General features: G+C 36.2%; 1 protein-coding gene across 1 annotated transcript in view; it reads left to right on the top strand.

The window, feature by feature from the left end:
* Positions 1 to 5076: 5076 nt before the first annotated feature.
* LOC114535529 (adenylate kinase 9-like) overlaps positions 5077 to 15921 on the top strand; it is a 28833-nt gene continuing 17988 nt past the window's right edge. Inside the window, exon 1 of the mRNA XM_028556839.1 lies at positions 5077 to 5113. The gene's annotated coding sequence lies outside the window, so the exon portion shown is untranslated. The remainder of the gene's footprint in view (positions 5114 to 15921) is intronic.

Here is a 15921-nt window from a genome sequence, read left to right as displayed (position 1 = left end):
GTCGTACCACAAGAAAACATTTGCTGAGAACGTTTCGTCGTTTAACAAGACTAGAAGCTTCATTGTCATAATTCTGTTGTCAAGAATTACAATATTAGACCACATAGTAGTGATCACTCCTGTGCCAAACTTACGTGCAAAAATCTTCAGTAAAATTTTCAAGACAAACATAATGAAATATACATCCATTTAATCCATTTAGGCTCCACGCATAACCACTTAAATGTCATGTTTTTAAGCACGGAAATAGGGGATTAAAACTTAAATCGTAAGATTATACGTAAGGAAAAATAATGTAATCTGAATGGTGATTCGATTATAAATCAAGGGAGGCAGTCTTTCAAACAACGTGGGCTTCGTGATCTTAGAGCTTCCTTTATTAATAGTGCTTCCCACACCATGCATTCTTAACTGGCAAGTATATCATCTGGTGAGCGTTTTAGCAAAACGATAACTGATTAATGAAGGTGTTTACTCTGTGTATCCTAGCACCGTAATGTAATTTAGTAATTCTTATATTCAATTTAAAACATAAATAACAATTTAAAATAGTAATGACTAAGTGAAGTAGTAATGACTTGCATTATGTGTATGTACCGAATGTACGTAAAGTCTTGTTTGTATATGCATACATATATGTAAAAACTAAAACCCTAACTTGAGAATTTTCAACATCTTTCAGTTCAAAAATTTTCCAATATACCTTTTCATATTAATTGGCGTGCCGATGAAGCTTGTCTCAGCTCTGATATGTATTAAAGACGAATATTTTAGGCGTGACTGTATTGGAAATCATCAAAACAGGAAACGACCTCAGTACGTTTTTGGCCTGAACTGAATTACTCAATTAATTGAATTCATATCTCATTTACAAAGATAGCGGGAAACAATTATATCGGCAGTAAAGGTCGTTCCTCCCATGATTTTCAGGAATGGGTTTTAAGAATAACTTGCCTAAACACCCGAATTAGGCTACTGGCTATTACAAATATATACAGAGCTTGAACAAGCTATATTCCTATAAAGTACAGTTTATGTAATGATACACTAGCTTTGTGATAGTCTACCCTAAGACCCTACTACAATATGAAAAAACAGGCACAAAAACAGTGCTTAAGACCTGAAGTCAGAATGTCTAGCATATGTGTTTTATATTGAAAGTGATAATTAATTAAATTATCAATTTATATCATTAAGCTTAGAATACATACTTCTAGAAGTTGATACTGTTTCAAATTTGGTTTAAGCCGAAAATAACTGTTCACTTTTTTTGGACAATTTTGGAAGCGTATCACTCACATGCATCCTAGAAAAGAAAAGCTAAATTTATAACCAGTGATGCATGCTGTCGGCAAGTTTTCTGACACGGCCGTAAAGTATCGTGGCCCAAAATAGATGCAGAGCAAAAATAACTGCATGCTCTTGAAACCGAATAAATTTGTTTACTAAAGCAAGGATTTCTAAAAATAATTTATATATCAGTTCTTGGAACGTTCTAATACATTCTATAGCGTACAAAATTAGTCAATTGAGCGCGCGAATGTGTTTTTTTTGCAGGGTTTTAATTGGTAAACCGTGCACGCAATCTTGTATTTCGGGAAATAAGTTAAATTTTGGAAAGCAATTCCACCTTATACACCAAACCGCTACCGAGTTAAGAATTCTTGTTCGCTGAGTATGGCAATGCTTATAAGTTACCAAGAACTCCATGCTGTATTCTGCTGATCATGAGGGAGTTATGCGGAAACTCAAGACCACTATATATCGTTTAAAAGAGCACAAAAATCTGTGTCTAATTTAAAATTGCTTGCTGAAAAACCGCCATCTAGTAAACATCCCCTGCAGTTTCATGTCAAAAATTCGACTTTCAGTAAGAGAAGAATGAAGAAAAAAAAAATGAAGGAAATTGATTGCCTTTTTAATAAACAGCTTGGTCAATTGAACTATGTTTAGATTGGAGGTCATATGTCAAAGGAATTACGGGAATTTTTTGTGCTGAATTTTACCGAGCCGGCAATTGCCATCCACATGTCTAATGTCTTAATCCATGTCTTGTACAATTTCCGCGGTCTTTTTAAAAGTATAGAATAATGATACTTTTGATGATCTCATACGTCATCAAATATGATGAAATCAATTATTCACGATGTGAACACAATTAGCTCCCATTGCGAACACTGGCTGTCGAGACATCACTCTATACATGCACAGTCTCAAAATATTACTCTTTTGGTCGAGTTTTAATTGAAGTCTTGTGGTTTGACCCGTGTTTTTTACCACGATTTATGACGATTAGCAATTATATTCAGGAAACGAGCTCTATTCTCGATGAAAAAAATCGATTGTTGGGTGGCATTGCTAACTTAAAAAATACATGCATTCGCATTTTACCACCATGACTCATGTTCACCACCATGACTCATGAGCTTCAAATGCGTCAGTTAATGATAGCGGTAGCTAGGTTTTGCATGTGACGTGTCCTTCTAGATATTCCCTAATAAACAACGCCTGTTTTTCTAATGCATTTTGATTTCCAAACGTTGTGACACTGGGTTAACTAAAGATGCTCCTTAATTGGTCGAAGGCTCTAAAAGGAACAGTTCAGATCTGAAAGAGCTTTCCAGTATGAATATTAAGGTTTATTTGAGTTTATTTTATATTCTAAATACATAGGTTTTCCCCTGTAGTGCACTGGAGGTGTTCCTTACTGGACTTCTACGAAGAACAGTTTAGAAATGGTAGAGCTACCCAGTATGAATAGATTTATAGTTGAGTTTAGGTTTTCTCCTGTAGTAACACTGGTTCAATAAGAGATGACCCTTACTGGACCTCTAGGAAGAACTGTTTAGAACTGATAGACCTATCCAGTATAAATAAAGTTAGTTTAGTTTAGGTTTCCTCCTGTAGTAACACTGGATCAATAAGAGATGATCCTTACTGGACCTCTAGGAGAAACAGTTTAGAACTGATAGAGCTATCCAGTGTAAATAAAGTTAGTTTAGTTCAGGTTTCCCCTTGTAGTAACACTGGATCATAAGAGATGACCCTTGCTAGACCTCTAGGAAGAACACTTTGGGACTGATAGAGCTATCCAGTATAAATAAAGTTAGTTTAGTTCAGGTTTTCCCTTGTAGTAACACTGGATCAATAAGAGATGATCCTTACAGACCTCACTAGGCCTCTATGAGAAGAACAGCTTAGAACTGATGCAGCTATGGATAAAGTTAGTAATATTTGATCAATAAGATATGTTCTTTATTGGATCTCTAAAAGAAGAGAATAACATAGATACTATCAAAATCCCTGTTTCATTGTGATAACATACGAGAATCTGAATAGATTTGTGTAAAAAATTTAATTCTGGCTCCTCCCGAGTCATGTGTGATGACAACATTCGACTGCGGACAGATTTTGTTGCCTTGTTTGAGCATTTAAAACTCGTTAATGTGGCATGAAGAATGTTTTTCAGCGATGAACTTGATTGCGAGAACTCATATCGAAACGTTTAGCGAGTCCCAAAAGAAATCAGTTCTAGATTTCTGGAGAGACGAGTCCCTAAGCTTCTATAACTGAATAATATCTAATTATTGTTGGATAAGCATGTTCTAATTAAAAATCACATTAGATATTGCCAATTAAGGTAACAATTAAGTTGCTTATTTTTAACCTGGCTCCTGTAACCTTGATTGCCATTTTTCTTCGTTAAGAATGCGTGTCAGTCCTCTTGGAGGTCGGCTAAACTGATCATCACTTATTACTTCAATACTATTTGCCGGTGTAGAAGAGAACGCCTGTTGCGTTTCCATGAGAGTAAGATGGAGTGAAATTGAAATAGAGCACTAGAATGTGGAATTTATTATACCAGATCCACTTGTGTTTGCACGTATATTCTCTTCAATCATCTGAAGGGTGTATATAAAATGTGCCACTGTCACTTGAGATAAATAGTGTTTCAATAAAATCTAAAGTATTTCAATTTCCTTGAATCGTGAATGCATATTGTTTTTGTTATCTGAAGTGAGTTATATCAAATTCTTGTTTTTTTAAAAAATTCCGCCCATTAGAGATTAAATTATCTGAATTTTGCTGCATGATTCTAGGGATGGTCTTTTATGGAAAAGCAGTTTAATTTTTTGTTATTTCTTGAAATCAACTGAAAAGAATGATTAGAATATAGTCACTTAACTTTTGTTGCTCATATTTGGATTAAATTATAAAAATCTGCTGCATGTACTATTCGTTTGATTAAATAACCTGATCTATTTACACATGCTGTATCCAGCAAATTCTAGCAGAACATAATATCGTCTTGTTTAAACTTTCCCTGCCGCGCCAGACAATCCGTAAACTTTTAGTTAAAACAAATGTCAGTTATTTGCCAGACAACGTTTCATGATTAGAAATGGCTCTTCAAACAAGTTGGTGGGTGGTGTTATAATGTCTAGACGATAAAAAAGACCACATTGTTTTGGCAAGCAGGTGGTTTAAACACCTTTAGACTGCTTCATTTAGCACGTCTATTGCATTCAAAACAATTCCTGTCGCTTGTGAATTGTTGATTTTAAAAGATTTCATTTTTGTCATTCTTTTGTCTGAAACGGCTGTGCCAAGAATAAGATTGTGATCTTCCATCACCAAGTGCCTTGTAAGAGCCTTTAGATAATAGACTTTTTGAATCTCTTTACGAGTATCTAAAATGTAAATATTTCTTCACCGTTACTGATAAATGTCTAGCTTGCAATGACGTCTTGGGAACGCATTACACCTCAGACAAGCGGCAGGGGTTAATTTTTTTAATTTTAAATAAACCATGAATTTCAGTGTGCGAATTAATCCATCCTAGAACTATTATTCTCCGATGAAAAATATAAATGAAATAAAAATATCTAGATCTTAAAGTGAATTTGTGCAGGCCGTGCAAGGGACTAAAACTAGCATCTGAAACTATTACTTCAGTTTTCTATATGAGCTCAGTTTAATTGTCTACTTTTGGCGGGAATATATTGAAATGTGCTTTTCTTGCAGATTGCTTTCATATTGTTTTGAAAAACTGCTTCTGGTTTCAAGAAACAGGGTGAAAAGACATGGAAACTTCGTTTAGGAATGCAACTTGGTATGTTTTTTAACTATTTGTTTTAAAATGCAGTAGTGAAATTTAGTTTCAAGTAGATTTAATCGTGTAGAAAAACTGAAAAAGCGTGTACATAAAAGCACAAATTAAAGAAAAAATGTTTGCTTTCAATGAAAAGCAATCAATTTTTCGACGCGTTTTTGAAAGCTGGTATATAAAACTAAAATATAGCGAAAGCTCGTTATTTTTTAGTAAAAGACTGCAAAACAAAATGGCGTCAGAAACTGCAATGCAAATCTCAGAATTATCGGCTTTAAATCTCCGAATTAAGTGCATATCTTTGCCTTTGGGGAGAAAGGTTATCCATGACCATGCCCTGCCAATGCAAGCAAACATCCCTGCTGGCAAATGAATTTAAAAATGTGTGCAAATATTTACTCTTTCCGTCGTAAATTAACCCCTAGCTAGCTTGAGTGCTAAATCAAGACACCTGACGATAATTTCTAAACAAATACACTATCGTTGTGATATCTGTTGTGTGAAATAGCCTAGCTTGCCCTGGCCTTGGCCTTGTCTCGTTAGGAAGTTCAATCCTTTAGCACAAGTTAACATCAGTGTTCTTCAAATCATCTTTAATCTTTATCTCAAAAAGATCATTGGATAGGTTACAGCCTTAAAATAGCAAGAACAAGTTCATCATGCAGTTATCTTTGTATTGCGTAAAGCTCTCTTTGTCTGGCTTGTCCAGACTCAGTCCAGTTCAGACAAGACAAGATCAAAACAACAAATAGTTTCATTAGCCACTATTTTCCCAAACAAATTGAACTAACGTCATATTCCTAGCTATACGTCAATTGATGCGCGTGATCTTTTCCCCTTTTAATTTCAATGAGCCTGTCTTATTTCCTCTTTTCAAGACCAAGTTGTCACTATACAGACAGCCATTATGGTATTGTTTTTGCATTTGACATGGTTTGACTACGTTTCAAACTGATAAGCATTAAGTCAGTTGAGAAAGATAGTGTTTAGCCGTTGAATCACTAAGATATTGGCCATGATTTCAACTGAACTGCAACATACTTCTGATTAACGTATTTCGGATATGATACTGATGTAGCTAATTCACGAATACACCAAATTAAACTTATATACCCTTGAGGGTTCTCGCCTTCACTCTTGGCAAAATAGCTTTAGAAAATTAAAAGTGAAATGTGACCTCTTTAACGGCATACCGTTCATTCATCCGGCTACACGAAAATTGTTTTTTCAATTTTGTGGTGGGTATTTTAATAACGCACAGACCACGCAATCAGTTGGTGTTCCCACTAAACGTAGCCTGTTTTTCTAATTTGTGCTGTTTGAAAGGTGCTAATATCATAGTTTGTCTCAAAACCGTGAGAAAGACGAATTAAATCAAGCTTTTTACGAGGTGATAATGATGCTTTGGCTAGCCAATGTTTGGATATGTGACTTAATTTCAGCAATTTGATGGCGCGGCTTGTTTTACCATTGAATATGTCTTTATCTTAAGAGTTATTTGAGGCCTTATTTACAGTTATTATAAAGAAAAAACTTATGATTGTTTTCCTCACTCCAAATGCTGGGAAACTCCGGTATTTATATAAGTCGATCGCAATATCATGGTGATTAAATTAATTTTTAAATGTTTACACGTCTTATCGTGAGAAAGGGAGCTAGTTATTAGCCGTGTTGACTTGAGATAACTCGCAATTAAATTTTCATGGTGGGAAAGACCGCGAAGAAAATTACAATCTGCTGTTCCTTGTGGATCGATTGTGCTCTCGCTGTTCGGAAATACAGAAAAACCTCCCGAGATTGAGAGCAAAGCTGCGTTGATCAATTGTGCACCCCATCGCTAGCTCTAGGATCGTTACATTTCCCGTGAGATATGCGTAACTCTGCCCTGAAAGGCTCATTCGATAAAATTGATAAAATTCTAAAGATAAATTTATAAGAATACACCGAAATAGCAAGTAAGCTATATTTATACCTGAGACGACAAAGTTTGCTTATGTGCGTCAAACTATGGTCAAACCTATTAATTTGTCCAACTGATGGGTCTCTTCAATCATTTATGGCCGGATTATTTTAGCGAATTTTACTTCACATAAATGCATTCGATCGAAATGATTTTGAAATATCCAGCTGATTCAAAGTAAAAAATAACATCGCGTCGAGTTCAGGGCCGGGGTCGGTGGGTGACTCGGTTGTACGAAAGCAAGATAGCGTTATCCACTATGCACCTGATAGTGCTTTTTCAAATGCTCTAAAATTGCCTATTTTTCTATAACCTGGACTAGACCTTGGTTTTATTAAAGTGGGACCGGCTCTCCTTGGTAAACTCAAAATTAGCTCAAAATTTCTAATTTTATTGCCTTTTCGACATGTTTACAACAGTTAAAATCAGTAAAGACCCAATCCGCTGTCTAGCTTTCGTACAACCTAGAGAAATGCGCGGAATGTAAATTTGAATATATCAGAGGAACGCGAGTCGATTAGGATGTAATTGAGTAAATAAAATAGGAGAATATGCAGTTAGTTTGTTTGCGTGCTTGGTTCTTTCTGCTTGCCTTCGTTTTACTTATTAACGTAAAATTTCCATGCATTTTAATCCATTATGCATCCTTCCTCGTGCGGTTATAATAGTTCTACCGCCCTCACAACAAGCTGCATGGGTGCTTGTCGTATCGTCGCCGCCGCCGCCGCTGCTGCTGCCTCTGATCACTTGCAACAACTAAAAAGAGATAGCACAAGAGGTCAAGGTCCTGGCTTGTTGAGTGCGCACGCGTTTACCTGCGTGCGTGCGTGCGTGTCGTGTCTGTCCTGGCCTCTCTGGAGCTGCTGGCGTACAGCTGCGCAAATTTGTCGTAATTCTCTGCCTCGTAAATACATGAAGCGCGCGGTCTCCTCAAACTGTTTATTTTAGCGAACGATCCGATTCCTAATTTTCGTTGTTAATCTCCACTTAGCTTCGACATCTAAATAACAAAATACTTAACACTTCTTTTCGGAGCTTCTCGAAGCGCAAGCAAAGCGCAGTGGATACCCAAATTTGGTGCATAAATCTCTCCGTGAATGTCTAAGGCTGCAATCTTTGTAGAGATAAGCTTGTACCTGACCATGTGGAAAAGTTAAAACTATCTGTTGGACAGCTATCCATAAGTAATTTGTCTGAAGCGGAAATATATTAAGATAATCCAATCTTAGTGATATTTGGTAGCAACCAAGATTAGTTCTGCTTTGCGTGCAGTATCAGCTAGCCATGGTATACAAAAGAGTTAATCCAAACGTAAACAAGAGCTATCATTCCTCTCTAAATCTCTTCCGATGTTGTACAATCCGAGGATGCCGGTTGCTTTAAAAATAATAAAAAACAAACACCAAAATAGAAATATTATTGAATGGATATATGAGAGCATAATTCAATATTTTTCATTCTTTGTTCAGTCAATGTAAAGATCATTTTGTGATGAATAACTCAACACTCTTCGAAACTTCTTCTACTTTTTGAATTGTCTTGAAAAAATGTTTTTCAGATGTTTATCATGCAAATTCCAACTCTTGTTTATCAGGGCCATTTTTATCTGAGTTGAGGTGACAATCGTGAAAAACCAATGTTATATTATTTTCGATTTATACTCTATACCAAGCGTGCCATTTTACAATTCAACTATTTCAATGATTCTTTGTCGACATTCGTTGGAAGAGTCGCGAATTTCAGGAGGCGCCACTGTGGTTGTTGTAGTGAGGGAAATGTATATCTATTTTGCCATCCCTTTTGTTGTTCCCTTTTCAAATTGAATTGTACATCCGTAGGCACGGAAATGAGGCTATGATTTAATACTACACAATTGTGTAACTATTTTTATTAAATTTTTGGACACGAAAACAAGTTTTCAATGAAATATTCACACGAACGAACGGAAGCGACAAATGGTAGAGATTGCAGCGACTTCTTTGTTTTTCTCGAATTTCTAGGAACGTCACACCCTTCTAACGAACCTCTTGTGAGTTCATTCTGCTCTAGTCCTGCCTGAGTAAAATTTCTATCAGAATTCCTCTTCCATGAGAGATTTTGGGCACGAGGATGCCTTGATATTTGTACAAAAGTCGGACCATAAACTTTATGATGAAATATCGTAATCTCTTAGGTAGGATCTAGAGGATTTGTGAGATATGCAGAGAGAATTACATTGGGCCGATGCCAAATGAAGCTCCTGGAGTTTCCACTGCAAGCTTTAATACAATTTAAACGTCGCTCTGTAGAACATCTTACTTTAGTAGAAAATGCCAGCTATTGTGTCTTTACGCAGTTTAAATAACGGAACTGGTTTTGGTGTTTAAAGAATTAAGTTCAGTGGTGTTCTGTTTGCTAGGAAGAAGTTGTCTTTGCCCGTTCTTCGTATACCTATGTGCACAGGGCGATGTTTTTATTTTCACTTACAGAATGTTCAAGGCGATATAATTGCGTTAAAAAGGCGATCGAGAACGTTGATCAAAACCATATTGATTTAAATCTCTAAGAATTAATTTCGCATGTGAGCATGATAATTATAGCCATCACGGCAAACAAGGGGAAAAGGTCCTCATGAAAAACCTGCTCTCCCGCTATGCACGAAGCATGCTCTCGCGGTGTGAGTCCGTGTGACTGTATCTAAAACAATCTCTTTTACGAAGTACACCGTGACTGCTCGTGTGGGAATGCACGTCTTTACTGCACCATCAAGTTTTTTATTACCTTCCTATCTTCTGTGTTTTGAAAACTACTTTATATAAAATCTATTTCAAAGCATTACAAAAGGACAAGAGCTGCTGTATTTGAGGATTTGATAAAGATAATAAACCTTGCCTAAAGTTTTCATAAAGATGCGCAAAGATAGATCTTAGTGCGAGTATACTGAAGTTATCACAATATTGAATAATAATTAAAATGCCCAGAGGGTGACATTGATATATAGTATAGGTTTCAACATTGATTTTTTATTAGTCAGACACATTTCAGAGAAATATATTTGATTATTTGCATTCACAGTAAGATAGTTTATTAATTAAATATTCTGTGGTCTTCAGTTTTCATGCATTCCCACAGAGCGTGAAAAATGTCAATGTGATGTGATGTGATGTGCAACCCAAAATATTTGCAACATCCATCATTACAATTGCAACATTTTTTATCAGTCGCCTCACTGAGACATGGTATTCATCATATATTTGTAGTACAGATTATATTAGCATAATTGTGTAATATCATTTGATTTATCGACTCTGAAGAGACACCGGCGCTATCCTCTTTGCAAATACTCTTCTACGAGTGCATAACATAAGTATGGGATGCTGTATTCATGAAAACTGATTTATGCCCCTTTTACCATCAAGTCAGATGTTGACAATTGCTCAGGAAACATATGTTGGGTTGCGGTCTTAAAACATATTGACCTGTTGTAGTTATTTGCTTATCTGCTCAGCGTCACTGCTGCGTGAGTTCTGTTTTATCAAAACTTCATCTACACTCAGCTCTTCAAGCTGTTTCGAAGCTTTCATTCAAATCTCTACACTGCACAGCAGTGTTGAACTGTGAGCATATATCAGACCTACATTACACTCGTAGACACATAAGACACTCCTTTGCCTCCTAAAGCGTAAAGATTTATCCAGAAAAACCTCAATTAACATCTAGAATTTTTTCTCGAAATCTACCTAGCATTTTCTACGTAGCTATCCCGTTCATCTTTGTGTAAGAATGGAGAATTTAGTGAGTAAACGAGGTCGGACAAATGACGGGTGTATAGCATGCATGTGCCAGATTTTTGACCGAGTTATTTCAAACCGTTTTGACTTCTTCCAATTAACCTTACCAAGACTAGTGTGAGGTAATTACTAAAATGAGCATGTAATTTCAGTGGTCGTGTGCTTTCACACAAGCAAACGAGCCAGAGTTTAAAGACAACGTACACGCTTTCACCTAATTTCGGGCTCGCCAAATTAAATTTCACACTGAAGTGTTTTCTAGCACGTAGAACTTTTTTTCAGTTAAAACACTCGAGACTCTGTTTGTTTTAAAACGGATTTAAAATGTATTTAGTTATTCCGAGTCAAACAAGCGATCTAAAACGAACGTGCAAAGTTTTATTCCTGTACGAGACTCATGAATAACTTTCGGCAGTTAAGCCGTCTTTACAACCATGCAAGCAGTACGTTTTTCCTTCAAACGATGCCATCTTGAGACTGAGGATGCGGTTAGCAAAAGCCAGGTTGTAATAGTTTTGAATGACGCATGCAGACGAGACGCTTCCTTCAGCTGGGGGTGTTGGAAACAGATTAGAAGAAACGGTCAACCTGAGTCGTACGTACACAACCCACATTCTTTTCGCTATTATCAGCATTTTTTTGCTGCCATTTTTTTTTCTGCCATACTTCGTTGACAGATTTGAAGAACATATAATATAGTTTTAGTCTGGGCTGTAAAATCTCCCACTGAATGCCTTCCCTTATTTTTCTCATTGTCAAGTTCTCGTAATGAAATGCTGGCTATTTTAGAAGAGGATTATATATAAGATGTAACCACAAAATTAAATATAGAACAAACGAGGCATTTGTACGAGCTTTGAAAAACTTCGAATAGTCTATAAAATGATTTAGTATACAAGGCAATTGAGAAAACTTATCATGATCTCAACAAGAAACTCTATCTATGAGATCTGGAATATACTGATATTGTTTCATTATAGAGAATACGATAAAAATGATAGAGATATATAATATCATTAAAATCTTCATACTGGGTATAAACATGTTTGTTGAAAAAAATAATGTGATCCATATCTTTATAAAAGGAATTCTAAACTAAAGATGCTATGGAAAAACATTTATAGAATTCTCTCGTTCAATTTCCTGGAACTAAGGAAATAATTGTACTAGTTAGCTGCTGATATAGAGACCTCGTCATAGATTTTTGTATCGTAAACATTTCCCTGATGACCGTAACAGGAATGGGAGATTTGATCACTACACACTTGTAATGCACGGCTCATTAATTCTCTCATCTAAACCTTTAAGATCATGAAGACGAAACATGCTTTTCAATGTTGCATTATTGAGTTGCTTCTAATACGTTATCTGATGAGTCGTTGTGCCGTTCAAACGAGCGATCACGCAATCCTAACTCCAACGCTCAGCATGACGAGTATATCTCGACCGGACACTGAAATCTCTCAGACAAACGTAGGCGTTTATGGTATTTAAATTTCTCATGACTTGACCTTAAAGGTTTTGTCTACAAAATAGAGAGGACTTTTATCGAGATATACAATAGAGATATAAGTTCCAGTCGTTGACAGCTCCGTAGAGTCTTAGTTTCCGCTTATAATCCTGGTCATGATTTAATGAGACATATTCACTAATTAAGGCACTCATTAGCGCCTTCAGGCCAGACTTCTCTGCTATAAAAATGAGCCGCTAACATGCTGTTCCTTCAGAAGACACACATCGCTACAGAGTGAAGAGCAGAAGATTTTGAAGAAAACTACAAATCTTGGTAAGCGTTATACGTGTATTGCTTATAGGGAATAGTACGATCGAATAGTCACACTGAATATAGCGTTCGGTATAATCGTTTACAATTAAACAGTTCTGAGCACCTCATTCAAATTCTGTACATACATGAGTTGAACGCATTTTATACCTAGTTCTTACATGTTCCATTACGATAACGTGTAGTAATTCACCATAGTTCTTGAGATTTCTACTTTTCCACTTATATTTACATCAATTGCGTGCTCGTATCTGACTGAAATTGAAGTATTTAAATAATTTATTTCGCTCTATTCTTAATCTTCTCTTCTCATTCCAGATTCACAGCTATTTTATCCGGAAAATTTTAAAAAAATGAATATCGTACTCCAATTGGTATTCTCAACATTTTTGATTCTGGAACTCGGTGTTAACGCATCGATGATTCCATTTCATAAACTGACCGCGGACAGCGGCAGAAACCGACGAACATTATCGAAACAAATATTCAGCAATTACGTCGATGAAGACAAGCTAAAAACAAAGGAGGAAGGTAAGATTCCTTATCAATTTCTTTGTTATGCACCGTATATATACTTTTGTTGCATGTAATTTTAAAGAATCTTTGTAATCCTGCTTTAATTGGCTGATAATTTTCACAATACACTATAATGTAATCAGCACATCGCACACACGTAGGATTTTTTCTGAAAGAATTCGACGTAAATTACAATTAGAACGCGTATAAAATCGCTAATTTAGAACAGTGCGTTCGACGCTGATTTGATAATGTATAGTCAGAATGACTTGCGCAATGTGAAGATCTTTTAATGTATCCAGCTGGGCAGCAAACCGATTGCCAGTAATGAAATAATTTTGCGGTTGTTCGAGGCGTAGTTTTCGACTGTTTATACATGTTTGTAAATAATGTCTCAATTTGCCACATGCTCGCTATTTGCGCAGGAATTCCCTGTGGTGCTTGATGAATAGGCAAACCTGGCTATACGCTTTTCTAATTTTCTTCCAACTGTTCCCGCATCCTTCCCTACGTATTCACACACAAATTGGCTTCCTGCTATCAAGCCTAAAATGACGAGTTACCTCAGGTCATGTTGAGTTCTTGCCGAAAACTTATTAAGATTTCGCATCTATGCGTCTTCTTCACTAAGATAACATGACCGCGAGCAAGGAAATGAGTGCCCCGCTTCATAAATTACGCCGGGAAAAACCACGTTTATAGTTTAGCGTGAATGACCTTGCATTTCTAAACACTCACACAACCACTCAAATTATGCTCAAGTAAGAATTTTATACCGGCTAAAAAAAACATTCTGGTTTATTGTCTACTGAAATCACTTCAAGTCCTTCAATTTTAGTCTCAGTTTCGTTGAAACGCCTGTTCGTTTTGTACAGACTTCAACACAGACACATTCTTCTGTATCTTTTTAAAACCTTCTGCCCTCAGACACTGCAGATTCACAAACACATTCTTGTGTATCTTTTTAAAATCTTCTCCAGACACTGCAGATTCTTAATCGCGATTTTTGTACTTAAATTAACGATTTAACGTCCATTAGTGATCGTGTACCCCCTCGAATCTTAATGGTTCACCACAATTTTTTTATGAATATCGCTTAAGCCCCCTGCATTTGGGTGTGACCTGTGTGCAAGCTAGAGATAAGGCATAAAGAATCGATTTCGTATTCTCAATGATTGGAAAATTCTTTCTTTATCAGTATACTCAACCTAAGAAAACACTTCAGTTCTCCCTAATGTTACAGACATAAGCATACAACCTGAAACAAACGGCTGTAAGAATTTAATTCTGGGCGACGCTATATAAAGGACTGTAAAAGTTTAAATATCATTTATGGATTACATATATCTTTTTCACACCTGTCAGACTCTAGGCTAAACAACAATGAAAATTTAGGCTTGAATATTGTCTGCATTTTGTAACAAAACTTTTGCTTTAAAATATTTGCATTGGTACATTTGGCATATTGCTTATGAAAACACGAATGTCTAGTCTTTATTTGCTATGGCTAATACCACGCTGTTCATGCATCTCTCTGTCTTTCGTTGACCAAATTGACATTAGCCTTGGTTTCATTTCGTGTTGATGAGAAAAAACATGCGCATATTTCCAATCGCTTCGAAAACAGCTGGTATAAAACCTTGTAATCCTTTTGTGTAAACATGATTTGGACTGAAAACAATTGAGCTCTTAGGCTCTCGAGTTCTTTGGCTTTTGTAGGCAAGCATGTTGTAAGTGTTCAATAAATTATAAGAGCTTTGTTGAAATTAACTGAATCCATGATGCGAAAAGTCTCGTGAATTTTCGAGCGAGCATTCTTGACTGCCTTGTTTAAAATTAGCCTTTCAAACTGTGACAAATATTTTCTTTGTAAGCATTAGAAAGTAAAGTCTCCAGTGAAATATACACAGCAGCTTCTTTGAGCTCATATATACGCGATCATCAAATCGATCTGCAGGCTTGCAAACTTGTTGAAAACGAGGATAACGTAAGTCTCACACATATTTATAACTAGGCCGTGACGTCTTTCATCGTGAAAAAGTAAAGTATGCGATTCCCTATATAGGCTAGTCAAATGCGGACGTTGAAAATACGAAACTTTATGCAATAGAAGAATAGGTGAATACGACATTAGTTTGCAAAATCTCAGTGAGCTAGTTTAGATGATTCTACTAGACCACCAAAGTTGTGTATTAGAGTGATCAACACGGCATTTGACCAACAGCAACGTAATATGGCTATTTATGTTAGCTAAGAGGTTTAGATCTTGTATACAGACAGCTGGAGACTTGGGGATAATACCGGACATGCGTGTTGTAAGATGGATCAACCTACTGAGCTTGGATTCAGTGACTCAGTGAGTGAGAAAACACAAATTCCTAACATGATCTCAAGTGTGAAATGTTTCGGATATAGTGCAAAGAGAAGAAACCTTCTTGCATGCTTTGCAAGATGAGGAAACTCAGCCGGCCATGATTCTATTTTGTTTGTTTGAGAAAGGTTCTCCACATGTAATGATTATGTCCATGCGAAAAGACCTAAAACTCTATGAGCAATGTCGCTAAATTACCAATATACCTTTAGCCAAATAGCTGAATTACCTCCGAAGATCAGAATGCTTTGCAAGTATCATCTTGCAATCACAGCACTGGCAAAGCATTCTGGTCTACATCGTTAAACGATGCTATATATGGAAGGACACATGCATGAGTCATTTTCACTGGAATTCTTTCGAATATTGCCCTGAATTTAATTCTTAGAAATTGCCATTTGAAATGGGACA

The sequence above is a fragment of the Dendronephthya gigantea genome, unplaced genomic scaffold (genome assembly GCF_004324835.1).
Source record: "Dendronephthya gigantea isolate DGI-Jeju-01 unplaced genomic scaffold, DenGig_1.0 000002F, whole genome shotgun sequence".
Classification (NCBI taxonomy): Eukaryota; Metazoa; Cnidaria; class Anthozoa; order Malacalcyonacea; family Nephtheidae; genus Dendronephthya; species Dendronephthya gigantea.
The sequence above is the reverse complement of the archived record's forward strand: the minus strand, read 5'-3'. Positions and strand labels throughout refer to the sequence as shown.